This window comes from Plutella xylostella, chromosome 23 (assembly GCF_932276165.1).
Source record: "Plutella xylostella chromosome 23, ilPluXylo3.1, whole genome shotgun sequence".
Classification (NCBI taxonomy): Eukaryota; Metazoa; Arthropoda; class Insecta; order Lepidoptera; family Plutellidae; genus Plutella; species Plutella xylostella.
Genome location: NC_064003.1, coordinates 543,921 through 559,047, shown reverse-complemented (window position 1 = coordinate 559,047; position 15,127 = coordinate 543,921). Strand labels below are relative to the sequence as shown.

Below are 15,127 nucleotides of genomic sequence, written 5' to 3'. Positions count from 1 at the left end.
CCCGACGAATTATGAACCTCCTCTTTTTTTTGAAGTCGGTTTATGAAGGGATAATGTCACTGATCATATTACCCTAGCACAAATATCTAGTTAGAAAAAGCACTGAATCATGTCAATAAAAATAATACAAATTATACTCCGCCATTGTTTGGGCTTTCCAGAAAAAAATCGTAGCATTTTGAGAGTAATAACACGGTCATAGTTTACGTAAACTGTCGAAAGTCTCACCCCAAAACCGATACCGATACTCACGATAGTCGCGACTCGTGAAGTATGAAGGCGGTGCCGCAATCTCAAACGATACACCTAAATTTATTATTATGACGAGAAACCCGATACCGACAACGAACAATTCCTACATTTAAGCGAATCCAGTGGGAAAAGTGGGAAATATTTCAACCTATGTGCGCTTTTATTGCTTTGCGTTGGAATCTGAACGAGATATTACGGTGGAATTTTAGACGTATTTTTGGAAAATGCTCAGAGGAGCCGCTTCTTACAATTGAGTTATTATAGAGGCTTACATAGCTCGTCATTCTGAAAAGTTTTTTTAGTGAAATCGGGCAATTACCAGAAAAAAACGGCAAAATATGAACTAGTACTCTTACGGGCAATGAAAAGGTTCCAAAGGTTGTAAAAAGCACCAAATTACTACTAAGCGGAAAATGATGACTTCTACAATAATGAACTACATGAAAAGCGCACCAGAATACTACCAACTTAAAACGTAAACATTTTGTTTAGATAACCTATTAAAAGTTTTTAAAAAAATTGGCTATTTAGTATTGCAAATTTGTAAGTGGAACTGTTTCATTGCCCGTGAGTGTATATAATAAAAGTAACACCCTTCTTTTCCCGTCGACGGGTAAAGCCAAATATTTGCACTGTTCTTCCACAAACGCGTTATTACCACAAATATATTTTATTATTCAACTCAGCACATAAACATTTGCCTTATTATATTGTTTTACCAAAATATATTGCTTTCATCTCGTTTTCTCATATTATGTTTCACACTTGGAAACATTATTCTATTTTTTAAGTAGACTTAGGCGCGATGGTACGAGTGTGCTATAAAATTCAACCTACCTAGGTACTTACCATAAGTCTGAAATGCCGTAAGCAGACTAAAATAAATTATACATCTGACGAATTTTAGTACTATATATACTATTTAATACTATACTAGTAGTACCTAGATAATCTACCTAAATATTGTAGAATAAAACATATTTTTTACGTTTAGAGTTCTAAGTAAATGACTGCTAGAAACATTTTTTCCGCATTAATAGTGCAAAACTCGGCGTTTCTAGCCTCTCCACCAGCCAGCGGCCTCTACGAATGGCAACACAATAAAACACCGGAGTCACATGAACCTGAAATGATGCAGAATAACGCAGCAGTTAGAAATGCATGAAAATGACATGTGGAAAGCGCTCGCTCCCATTTAAAACTTTGCACAGAATTTTATACCTTCAAACAATATACGCCCGGCCCCACGCTAGCAACCATCGTTTACAAAGTATAATCTTGTTTTTATGATCACCCTGTTTGTTTGTTTTGCTAAATATTCGCAACCCGGATACACGCGACTGCTATTCACAATTAAGTCGGTAAATACAGTTTTATATTTCACAAAGGGTCATGAAAGCCTAAACCGGGTCGTTGAAGCTTTTAACTAAATTTGGGCGGCAAATAGCTGTATGATTTAGATGGTAAAAATGGCAGGTCGTAATCGTAATTCTTTTTAGACAAAGAGACCGTCCCTTGTCGACTTATGTCTTTCTCGGGTGACGCTTTCATTATTATTGGGGGACCCGAAAAATCTTTATGTGGCAGTTAGTTCGGTTGTCTTTCACTTAGAGGCTTCTCTCTGGTTTTCCTTCTCAGTTTCCTGTTTTGGGGAAGCGTCGCTGTAATTGGTGGCTCTCGACATTGGAATGATATGGGTCTATATCCGGTACAATGGTGTAGTGATTACGCTACTCGGCTTGTGTCGTAGAGTTCTGTTTGATTTCGTCCTAGAAATCAAACTGAAAAGTCGAGTCAGTTGGTAAAAATATTATAACAAGAATATCCATTAATAAATCCTTTGATAAATTAAATAATGTATTGTACATATGTTTAAAAAAGGGATCAACGGCGTATAATAATAGTAAGATTTGTGATAGTAAACCATGTTCTACAAAGAGCATTTCTAATTAGTGTATAGAAAAGAGTGGTATAAAAAAGCAAATTCAATTGGTTTTGTTAATACTAGGATTCAATATAGGTAAGGCTATATTTCATCATCAGCCTATAGCAGTCCACTGCTGGACGTAGGCCTCTACCAAAGCACGCCACGGGATGTGATCTATAGTTTTCCGCATCCAGTCACTCCATCTTAAGATGTATGATCGCTTTTATCACACAACACAATATTACAGCCTTGACTTCGTTTCCTTTGAGAACTACATAAGCCTCTATTATGTAAAACTAGGAGCATCGGATGACGTATGCTGTACAATGTACATTCTATGTACGTACTGATATGTAGACACATAATAGATAGTTCTATGTATGGAAATGGCAAGCTTACGGTTAACCCATCTTAAATTGGGCGCCACATCAGTAAGGCTAGCAGCATCTTTGCGTTTGTTCGTGTTTAATATATAGAAAAAGCCATGCTTAACAAATTATAGAGTAGTAAAGTAAAATTTTATAAAGGTGAAAGTAAACTAAATCGGTGGGATCTAACTGCAAGCCAGATTCCCAATGAATTATAAAACTAACCATAAAAATAAAAAACTAAAATTATTACATGAATATAACATAGCTACCAGGAGCGCAGAGCACAGAAAGAGCTTACGTTGACCAGTCGCCTCAGCTGGCGATCATCCGTCCCGATCCGATTTGTATCTCAAATCTCACCACTGCAATTTGGCAGCTTGACTTTATAGCCCTAACTTCAGTAGTTAGAGTTCAAATTTAGTTTGATTGATGGCCGTAGATTCGATATTAGTACGTTTATATTGAATTTCATATCTGCAGTTTCAATATTAGGTTTATTTTTAGGATTTTTCGGTTGACTGCAACTTGTGCAAGTGTACCATGAAACGCAGTTTATATTTTTAAAGGTTATAATTTTTACAAACTTTAATATGACATTTTCTTAAGAAAAAAGGCTTGGTAGAACATGTACATACTCGTAATACACTCACGAGCAATGAAAAAGCTCAAGTTATATAATAATATGGAATGACATTGGGGGGTGGTAGTGGTAGGAGCAGGATTGTAAGAAAAGATATGCATAGGGAAAGTTCAGATTTTATTAATTACCTCCTCGTGAGTATAAACTTATATTTGCTAATATTCCATAATGTGAGTACAAAGCTTTGATTATAAAATGACGCGTATTACATAGGTATTTTAAATCTAGTCCAAAAGTTATATTAGGTACAATTTGGACTCAATTCAAGAAGTCACCACGTAAACTAATAGATAAAAAAATAATGTTTTACTACGTAGTTTATAATAGACAATGCCTTTTAAAAATCCAATCTTCAGCCTCAGAGGGAAAGAGGTTCCATTTTGTAGCCGATCCAAAGCTTTTCCCGCTGAAACTCAATCAGTTATTTAGTCCTTTCTAAGCCAAGGTTACTTTCAGGATATTTCGATACGATCGTGGCTACTTTGATATTTGTCTAAAAAATAATATAATAAGGCACAAGAGTGGATACTATGGCTTGTTATTAATAAATTGAGGCGTTTTCAGTTTAAAAATGCGTATACATGAACGTAATTTGTCAATTCCGTGTATTAAAAATCATACTGCCCACGACTGTAATCCCCGAAGGTATTTTAACATCATTTAGAAAAAATATATGTATAGAAGAAAATAATAGTAGGTACTTATGATATTTTCCACCAAACAAAATTTGTAAAAGAATCTTGAATGCTGATATGTGAATATAGAATAAAATTGCAGTAAAATAACATTTGAACAAATATCTACAGTACAGATTAATTTGACACGCTAACTGATTGTACCGAATGGGTTATCTGTGGGATTTATTTTATTGGTGTGTTAGTTTAAACGAAAAAGGGAGCATGGCAAACGGCTAACGGTTATTTAGCCATAAACTCACCCCCGTTCTTAAACGGGCTGTGGGTTTTTACCGTTAACTCTTCCTTGAAAGCCATAACGAGAGGTCTTGCCTTCATACAAACTGCCTACTTTCTTTGTAGTATGATAGTCGTTTAAACGAAATGTTAATGTGTACCTACCTAAAATTTCTACCCAATATATTTTATTTTTAAGGTACCTATGCATTTATTTAACATATTAAAAACATGAGGTAGACACAAAATTAACAGAGAGACTGAAAACTGAAAAAAAACTTGCGAATGTACCAATTTAAAACTTCATTTTTCTCTACAAATAATCAGACATATCCTCATATTATTTACAGTGAAAACATCAATATTATTATTATCATTAACCATCCTACTACTGTAATTTCCATTGTGCGTTGACCCCACTCCACTGACTTTAATATACTCTCATGTAGTATTCAGGATTTGTCATCCCCTATTCATTGTCCCTCGTATATTAACTATTATTCACACTTTTTCCGTTCTACTGAATCGGCAGCTTTATTGAAAGCTCACTTTGCGTTTAATTAAGACATATGTGGTTATTGTTTGCGTGATTTCAGGCGATTCTTGCAGCGTTTTCAGATTTACAGGATAAGCAATTTTTGAAATTAAATGCATACACAAGTGCTGTTGGTTTTCGTTATTACAGGTGGAATTTGTAATGGGGAAATTGAGGATGATGATAGTATGGTTTTATAGATCTTTGAATAAATATGCTAGTCTTAATTAAAAACGACATTTACGTGGGAAAAGACTCAACCGTATGAGTAATAATAATTATAAATTTGAAAGTAAGAATGGATGGATGATTGTTTGTTATGCTTTCACGGGAAAACGGCTAGACGTAAATTATGGAATTTTCCGTAGTAAGTTGATTAAGATTAATATAATACATACAAGCAAGCATAAGTAAGGCTATTTATCCCGGAAATATCATGGGGAAACATTTAAAACATTTAAAAGGAAACGTTTATATGTTTATATGCAGCAATGAAAGAAAGAAAGAAAGAAAGAAAATTTATTTATTTCTTACACACACAGAAACAACACATACATTTAGAAGAAAAGGTTAAAAAGTAAACAAAAAAAATAAGTTATTAAAAGCATGTATGTTGCTTCTCGGTGCTGAAATGGGTTCTAGTTCAGCTTGATGCTATGGCAGGTATGCTAAACCACACCATAGCGCTGGTTTTCAACTAGAACCCTTGGGTGAAGTCACGGACTGACTTGACTGACTGACTCAAAAAAACATAACATAAAAAAATGACAAACAGAATAAAAAACAGTAACATATACTTATATGCTTAAAACAAAGCGTCTCGGTTGTCGCGACGAAACCATAAAACTTAAAATTGGGTCAAAGGGGTACGGGCGGGGGAAGGGAGGGCAAGCGCGCCTCTGCCTCGCGGCGCGTCGAGCCTTTTTCAGTCTGAAAATGTCGCCCACGGCCGGAGCACGTCCGTGCGGCCAGCGCCCCACCCCCCGCGGAGCCCCGAAGCGCTCGCGCAACCTGTTTTTCAACTTTGCCACTGGTAAACAATGTGTGCAACAAGTAGTTAATACGCTTGTTTTGCGTGTAGTAGTGATGCAGACCGACTAGTTACATACTTTTAAACTATGAATTGCTGCGCAGAGCATACACAGAGTACAATTGGAAACTATAAACCATGGTGAGTTATCATTTATATTTTACTTTTTATAATTTAGATTACAAGTTATATAAATTAGATTACAAGTTATTGATAAATTTATTACAAATACTGATTAACTAGCAATTAAAAAGAAACATTCATTCATTATAAGTACATTATATTCATACGTATACCTGGTAGGAAAATTAGGTATAAATGATTTAAAATATTTAATTGTAATATATTTTCTTTGTTCTCTTTCAGATATTTTGTCAAAGTGCACTACAACAATTTGACAATTTTTTTTGGGTATAAGTACCTATGCTATATAATGGTTGCGTTGGCTGACTACAACAAAATACCTACATCTTTTCTTTGCCTACCAAGCTTCAAATGGCTTTATACATGCTTTATACCTACAATGCACGGAGTGCGGCTGCTTTGCAAGGCTTGGAGGTTGTGCTCGTTTGGGACAGCTTTACCTTCTGGCTTATCGTGATAAACATAAAGTTAGTATAAAATTTTATTTAACTTTTGCATAGCAATAAGGTAAATCTTGAGTCTTGTGCTAAAAGTTTTTACTGTTTTTAGGGCACGTATCGGAGGGGGTAAGTTGTTCCAGCACTTACTAGCAGCATACTTGAAGGAACCACGGAATGCTGCTGTTTTGAAGCTTGGCGTCACCAGCATATACGAAGAAGCACGCGTGTTATGCCTGTTGTGAGTACTAGACCAGTCTAATTTAGTATAGAGGTAGTCAGGAGAACGTGTTTTAATAATTTTAAATAATAGGGTTGCAAAATGAAGTTGTCTTCTGGCCTGTAATTTTAACAAATTTGAATTATTGAGGTAAGGGGTAACATGCGCGCGCGGAGCTATGTTGAAGCAAAAACGAGCGCATGCATTTTGCACCCTTTGAATAAGTTTCTGCGTTCGCGCTAGTAGACATGGGCCGTATACTGTGTCTGCATAGTTAAGTTTAGAAAGAATTAATGTTTCGCAAACTTTTATTCTTAGGTCTGTGTTTAGGTAAGGACGAATATTGTAAAGTATTTTGATCTTATAAAAACAATTTCTTATAATGTCTAACAGATGCGACTCAAAACGAAGATGTTGATCAAACTTTACTCCTAAATTGCGTGCTTCTCGCACACGCTCTATACTGTTTCCTTTAATTCTTATATCTGGCTGTAGGTTTTCAATATTTTCAATCTGCTTTTTACTTCCTATTATCATAAATTTTGACTTCACGGGGTTCAGAACCAAAGAGTTCCGTGACGACCAGTCCGCTACGCGGTCTAAATCATCATTTATTTTTTGTATAACTGCCTCAAAATTGTCCGGTGAACACGATAAATATAATTGTAAATCATCGGCGTATATATGGTAGTTGCAATTGTTTATGATTTTTGTAATATCGGTACAGTATAGAATAAAAAGTATAGGGCCAAGTATGGAACCTTGCGGAACCCCTCGGTTAACAGGAAAAGGACAAGACTTCACAGTAATACCATCACTTCTTTTTAGCTCCACTATTTGTGATCTATTAGAGAGGTAGCTCTTAAACCAGCGGACCGTTCCATCATCAAAACCATAGTACGCAAGCTTAGATAGAAGTAGTTCTACATTAATTGCATCGAAGGCTCGCGAGAAATCAAGCAGGACTAGTATAGATCCCTTTCCAGTATCTTGTGCGGTAAGAATTCCATCAACTACATCAAGCAGTGCGGTTGCGGTACTATGCTCCTTGCGAAATCCGGATTGTACAGTAGGCAATATACTATTAAGTTCTAAGTATTGTGTTACCTGATCGCAAACTGCTCGCTCCAATATCTTTGATAGACAACACAATAGACTGATTGGCCGTAGATCTTTGACTGTATTAGGATTTGTAATTTTAGGGATTGGCCTAACAAGGGCCAACTTCCAAACATTTGGGAAGGTATTGGTCCTAATAGATTCATTTATAATATGAGTTATAATGTCTATAATATTCGGAACGCATAAGGTGACCATATTTAAAGCAATTTGGTCTACTCCTTTGGCATTTGATTTGAGGCGTTTTAAGATGAGATGGACTGTATCTGGCTTTATAGGTTTTAGAACAAAATTTGCCAAGCTATATTTGTTCTGTAAAAAGAAACTTATTTCTTCTGAGCTGGCCTCTCCATCACCAGGTACATTTAAAAAGGTTCTATTTATATCATCAGCATCTGTAAAATGTGACGGTAGATCATGCTCGGCATGGTTGCGAAGTACAGTTTGCTTCATTTTTTTCCAAAGCAATGCAGGATCTTTTTGTTTGTTTATGTAGTAGTTAAAGTATGCTTGCTTTTCGCTGAATAATGCGTTGTTGACTTGGGATTTTAATTGTTTGTAATATTCTTTGTGAGCGTCTAATTTAGTTTTTTTAAATCGGCGGTGAGCTTCATCTCGGAGTCTCATCATAAGCTTAACATTATCCGTGATCCATGGGTATTTGAATTCTTTTATTTGTACAGTTTTTTCAGGAGCATGTAGATCAAATAAACCATTAATACAGTCGCTGAGAGCTTCGATCATCTTATTTACGTCCTGCAACATTTTAATGCCGTCAAAGTTAATTTCGTTAAGGTCGTTGTTAAAAATTTCTAAGACAATGTCGTTCAGTGGTCTATACTTGACCCATCTTGGAGTCGGTTTATTTTTTTTAATATGAAATTGAACCAAAATCATTGCGTGATTGCCTAGTGTTGGAACATGATCGACCTCCACAGTACGTACTTTGGCGTCAGTACACACAATATCTATGAGCGTGGATGAAGTGTTTGTAAAGTGCGTCGGTTCTGATATTATTTGTGTAAGACTAAAACTGTGCACAAAGTCACGGAGCTGTCTGTATTTGTCAGTTGTTATATTTAACATATCAATATTAAAATCACCAGCCAGTATAATCTTATCATATTGCGAAAAAGAAGAGATTGATGTGCTTAGTCCGTCCAAAAAAATATTTACATCCTGTACCGGACGTCGATATGCGGTTCCTATTAAGATTTTGACCGAGTTAACCGTGCAACGGAGCCACATTTGTTCTACTGAGGGGGTTGGAGGGTGAGGACATACTCGTACGCTTAACCCTTGTCTCACGTAAAACCCTACCCCTCCTCCTCTGTCGGGGTCGCGGGTGCCGCGAGCGCGACGAGGTCGGGGCAGGTGTCGCAGGCGATACCCGGGTATCACGGGGGCCTTGCCTTCCTCTTGAGCACGTAACCAAGTTTCATTAATAGCCATTACGTCCACTTTGTGTCGCTGCATTGCTACAATAAATTCATCATGTTTGGTACCTAGTGATCCCGCATTGAAAAGTCCAACTGAAAAATATTTATCTATCGGCATTTTATATTGTGTAATAAGTATGAAATTATATTGTATAGGTGGTCAAACATAGTACATATTATATAACTATAATGCAAGTCAGCCCGTCTTTCCGCAATTACCACCGAGAAACAGCCACAAAGACACAAAAAGAGTAACATTGTAACAGTAGCAACACAAACATACAAATACAGATACATATAGGCAATAGTAAAACAGGTGATCTCGCTAGTTAACAATAATACATTTAAGTCGCATAAATAGCAACAATAGGCATACAGTTCATAGACCGACATATTCAAGACACCAGGGCTGAACCAAAAACCCGTGTCAGGTCTCCCTCTGAACGAATCCAGTGACGAGCTTTGCCTTCCTCCTGCCGGGCATACACCCTTCCCTGCTTCGTCCACACAAAGCGCCAGTGAAGCTGCTTCTTTGCTTCACGTGCCCTGTTGAAGAGAAGCCGGTTGGTTTTGGTCAGCCGGTCGTTGACGTAGAAGGGGCGGGGGGCGGCAGACAGGCCCAGGTCGGCGGTGGTGGCTCCGCGGCGGACGCGAGCGCTTTTTATTAGCTCGTCCTTGAGCGCACGCCGCGTCACTCGCACCACGAGAGGCCGAGGCCGCTCCGCCGAGCCGCCCGCCCCCGCGCCCTCCCCGCTCTCTCCCGAAGCTCGGCCGGAACGATGACGCGGCCCCACTCGCTCGGCGCTGACTATATCCCGCTCATCAAGCTTGACGCCAAGTTTAGTCGCGACCAGGGCCACAATTTGCAATGGGTTCTCGCCGTTTTCTTCCGGGATTTGACTGAACTCTAGGTCGTTCAGTAGCATGTCCTGGTCTTTCTCCTGTAATTCTAATTTTAAGTCAGCTATCATTTCTTCAAGCTTCCCAGTTCCGGACTCTGCCATTTTGGTCTCTAATTCAACCACTCGGGCATCCATTTTAGTCAGCCTGCTATCTGCTTCTGACATCGCTGACCTGAGATCCGACATCTCAGTACGAAATTGTCGTATTTCCTCTCGGACTGCGCGGAGTTCGTCCCTGAAGAGGCGTATTTCAAGGCCCAGCTCGACCTTGGTCTCCTCCGTCAGGTCGCTGGCCGCGGTGTTGCCGGAGACCTCTGCAGTGTACACCACCTCATTGACGTCGGGTTCTACTTGTGAGGGAGCGCCTCTGACCGGGGTGTCCGCCCTGTTGTCCCTAGGGACATGTCGCTTGCATTCGACGCATATCCAGGTGGCGGGAAGCTTGTCCTTCTCAGTTAGACCGAGGCAGGGCAGGTGGTAAATCACCTTGCATTTGTTGCATTTAGCGCCCCCTGTTGGCCCCATGAATTTTCCGCAACCGCCACACTTAGCCATAATTAGTTGAAAGTACAGTTAAGTTGAATATAAGCGTATATTGTAGTACCGCGAGTGGATGCTAGATGGCGCCAAAATATGTCCGATGATTTACGTTATAAATAAGTATTGGGTAGACTTTGGTCACCGAACTGTACCTTGCGTCAAAACAATGTCAAAATGACCACTTTTTGTTAACAAATTCGACAATTGTATAAAGTAATTCACTTTTTTCACTGTAAATCGAGCGATTTAACTGTAGATAACAATGTATGTATCTAGTTATAAGGTTAACTTTAAAATACACATATACTATTCACTGTCACGTCCGTTTTTTATTTGTTTATTCAAAATATCCGTACGCAAGTGATCATAGACGTGGACACTGACGGTTGGACTCACCTCTGCCTACCCCGCAAGGGAGTACATTAGTACAAGGCGTGAGTGCGTGTGTGTGTGTGTGTGTGTTTATATGTTTTCATCGAAGAAGAAAATAATAATAATTGCTTATACTTAAATTTTACATTCATTTGATTAAAGCTCCTATAAACTTCTTTAATTCTTCAAAACTATTTGAAATTCATCCACTATTATAAGGACAATATCCAAAAATACTATTCCGTTAACGATAACTTTAATACATTAACTAAAAAGGAGAATGGTTATTAAATGTGAAAGCATTTAACAAAGTTTCTTCAGTCCCAGTGAAGCTTTTACTATAAACTGCATGAAATTAATAAAATTACAATTTTAAATGAAACTTTGTGTGAGGGAATAGTTATTTTAATTTTACTGTTGTTTTAAATATTAACTGTTTCACAGTGGCATAATAATCAAAATTGCTGCAGAGTTGTATTTTACCATTACTAATGACCATTTTCACTGATAAATCTTAAATTAATTTAACTGACGTTTCATGAATTTCATGATAAGACATTAATACTATTACGAAAAGCTGTTGGTACTACTCTCCAAAGTCTCTTGAGTCACTAAACCAGCAATCAACTAGGTATTCAAAAACTGCAGCTAAGAAACTGTTGGAACGCCAACCTTACGTAAGACAAGTCAACCCCCTTGTTAATTTGTATGCAAGATATCACTCATCAAGGGGTCCTAAAAATGTATCCCATGAAAAAACTGCTTCATCGTGAAAATAATCCAACGCCAAGAAGATAAACACAAACGAATCCATTTAACATTCCATTTCCTAATTTTAAGTAACCGAAACCTGAATTTTAAACTACCATAGACAAACTCACCTCACATATCCCCGCTAAATTCAACTGGAAATATTCACCACTGAAACACCTTACACAAATCTTGACCTAAAAAAACCTTATTCAAATAGAACACGCGGGAAAGTTGTGTCACAGTTTCTATTGCGTTTCGCGCAGTGGCCTTTATTGCAAATATGTCGTATATTTTCAGGGGGAGGGACGAACGACCTCCCTCGCTGAAGGCTCGATGGAGACTGAAGGAGAAATTTTCACGATTTCAGCGCGTACAGATACAGGAAGGCTACTCTATACTGAAGAAAAACGAACGAATGAGAGATCTCGTGCAATTGGGACGTCGAATACGACGAGAAAGAGCCGTGGCTCGCGCAACAGTGCTCAGAAAGTTAGTTTTTCGTCATATAGAGTGGCCCCCCTGGCGTATTTCTACTGCTGGCGCTTGGAATACTGAGTCGGTCTAAGTGTGGCCAAACATTCCATCGAGCCGCCCTTCCTGTTCTGTGACTACCGAATTGAGGAAACACCTTTAGTCTATGACTTCATTCCCAATATCCATCGTAAAATTGAATTATTCATTACACAAAAATATACCACTTGCCTACAGACTCACTACATGATATTTCTAATTACGTTTTAAATCACAATCATATATTTATTTACAGTTTATGGCACAGTGTGGGCGCAGCACGGCGGCAGCGTAGGCACTGAAAGCCTTTTACAGCCGCGTGAGGCACTCGGGGCCGCTGAAAACACGAACCGCTTATGCGTGTGAAGTACCCCGGGTGACCTTGGTTCACAGCTGCCGGCCGTGCACTTGCCATAGTTTTACTTTTTAGTTTTTATTTATAGTCAGTGGCATCATAAAGGGAAGCGGCTGAAAATCAGCGCGGTAGTAGGTAATATATTATCTTCTACCGCCTTAGCTGAGCCGCCGTCCGTTTCGGTGCCAGACAACGCACACATATCCTCTCATCTATTTCTTTTGTTTAGTCATAAGGTCTTTGTGTTCATTTATTACTGTTTTTTCATTATGTTTTCTTTTTTTTCTGTGTGTGTGCGATGGCACGGAATAAACGTTTTTATTATTATTATTATTATTAAAACACTATTACCTATACTTATAGCTTCTTATTTATTTTGTTATGATAAACTTTGTTTCAAAGTAAATTGCATTACATATAATAGTGTTTAGAATTATATACCAGATAGAAAGTAGCCTCTAGCCAGGTAGTAATAAACGTAAAACCAATAAAAAATATATAATTGAAAAGCTTACTTTCTCTGTAACATAATCATCAAATCACCAACAATGTTTTTCAACACCTCTAAGATTAACTTTGTAAAATATGTTGGTTACTGACCATGACCATGTGACCATACAATACAATTTTAGACCGCTATACATTCATTTTACTTTCCCTCGGCAGTTTCCTTAGTTCTTTATCGGTCGCACTCCGGAGCGGCAAATATTTGAGGTCGGAGGAGGCGTTATTGTCCTGAGTGATTTCATGACTTGGTGGAGAGGGCTTCAACCTCTATATTCATAGGTTTAGTTGCTTAAATCAGGAGACCATCATTTTGAAAGTAGACGAACAAACGAACCAGAATTTTCACGCAATTTGCACGGTGAATACAACTACACTCACGGGCAATGAAAAAGTTCCACTCACAAAATGCCGACACCAAACAACCCCAGTTTTTTCAAACATTTAACTAAAAAAATGAACAAAAATTATTGGTTTAAGTTGGTAATATACTGATGCTCTGTTAAATGTACCTCAACATTGCAAAAGGCGTCATTAAGCTACTTTTCCGTTTTAGAAGTAATTTGGTGTTTTCCTAAGTGGAACCTTTTCATTGCCCGTGAGTGTAGATAGAGCTATAATCAGCGCAGCGCTCCGAAAAACAAAACTGCAGAGCTAACGAATGGCTCTATCTCGCTTTATTGAGCGTGCTGATTATTGTACGTTCCTTCACGAGCATTTAAAAAAAATGCCAACGATTCCTCAAAAACACGAATCATCCTGGTGTGGTCCCCCAGTACCTACACACTGTGGCTACACTATATATAAGTACATAATTATATCCATATAAACCTACACAGTTTATAGTAATTAGGCAAACGCTTCATTAGCACATTAGTCAATGTCTCGAGACGATACATCTTGAGTTTAAATCCCCGATTGGAGGCTTCCTAATTCCTTATTAGAAGTAAATGCGCTCTGATTTTAGAAATGTGTGAGATTATTATAGCAATAGGCATGTTTCCATTATATTTAACAATCGCTGTGTTCATAAGAATAAATAACTGTTTTAATCATCTGTTAAGGATTATTTAATGTTTGTATCAGTACGGTAAAAAATATGATAAAATATTAAGTAAGTAACACGATGCTGTATCTATAATTTAATTCCAAAGTAAAGGTATAAAGATCCCTAAATAACATTAATAGTGGTACCTACACTATTGGCTATACCCAGGGGAGGCGTGAAGACAAAACGAAGTGTTTGGAGAGTTGCCTCAAGCCGACGGATTATTCCGGATTGGAGAACAATCCTGTTACGATATGAGCCTATTTCACACTTGACGTAATACATGCACTCAAATCGGTAATGAATCGGACACGCAGCTACAGAACTATTAGGTACTAGGTAAAACAAGATAAGCTGCACAACGCACATACTATTATGAGATAGGTTTTTCATTAGGTACATCTTGCATGTAGCTACATACTATTATTTAAAAGTAGGGAATTTCTTCTGTGGTTGTCTAAGTTTCTTACTTGTCAGACATATTATTGCTAGGTTCTGAATGAAATTATTTTACTATGAAGGTAAGGTAGAAATATTATTAATAGCTACGTATAAGTAGGTACAAATGCGATATTTTCAAAAGTGTCAGATTATAAGTTACTAGCTGTTTCCGCGCGCTTCGCTTCGCCTTAAAAAGGTTTTCCCGTGGGAAATCCGGGGTAAAAAGTAGCCTATGTTCTTTCCCAGGGTCTAGACCGTATGTATACCAAATTTCATTCAAATCCGTTCAGTAGTTTTGGCGTGAAAGAGTAACAGACAGACAGACAGACACAGTTACTTTCGCATTTATAATAATAAGTTAGGATAGTTAGGATTCAGAATAACCCCTGATCGACATGTGTCATCCGTTTACCATACTACTTTTAACACATAGTATAATTATGTTTGTTTGAGTAAATATTACAATTGCTAAGCCATTTTGAATACGGCTGCCATTTATCGTTGTTGTAAGAGCGAGTATGTGCGGAACTACAACTTAACACAGAGCTTAATGAACTACTTGAGGTTAAGTAAATTGGGTTAAGAAGCGGAACGCATTTGTAAGTGATACTTAGATGCTGTTGTTAAATTAAAATACTGATTGAATTTAAACTTTTATTTGAGCTTTTGTAAATTTG

General features: G+C 37.7%; 1 protein-coding gene across 1 annotated transcript in view; it reads right to left on the bottom strand.

The window, feature by feature from the left end:
* LOC119692544 (trace amine-associated receptor 1) overlaps positions 1-12,214 on the bottom strand; it is a 41,248-nt gene extending 29,034 nt beyond the window's left edge. Inside the window, exon 1 of the mRNA XM_048629433.1 lies at positions 11,721-12,214. The gene's annotated coding sequence lies outside the window, so the exon portion shown is untranslated. The remainder of the gene's footprint in view (positions 1-11,720) is intronic.
* Between the last annotated feature and the right edge of the window lie 2,913 nt (positions 12,215-15,127).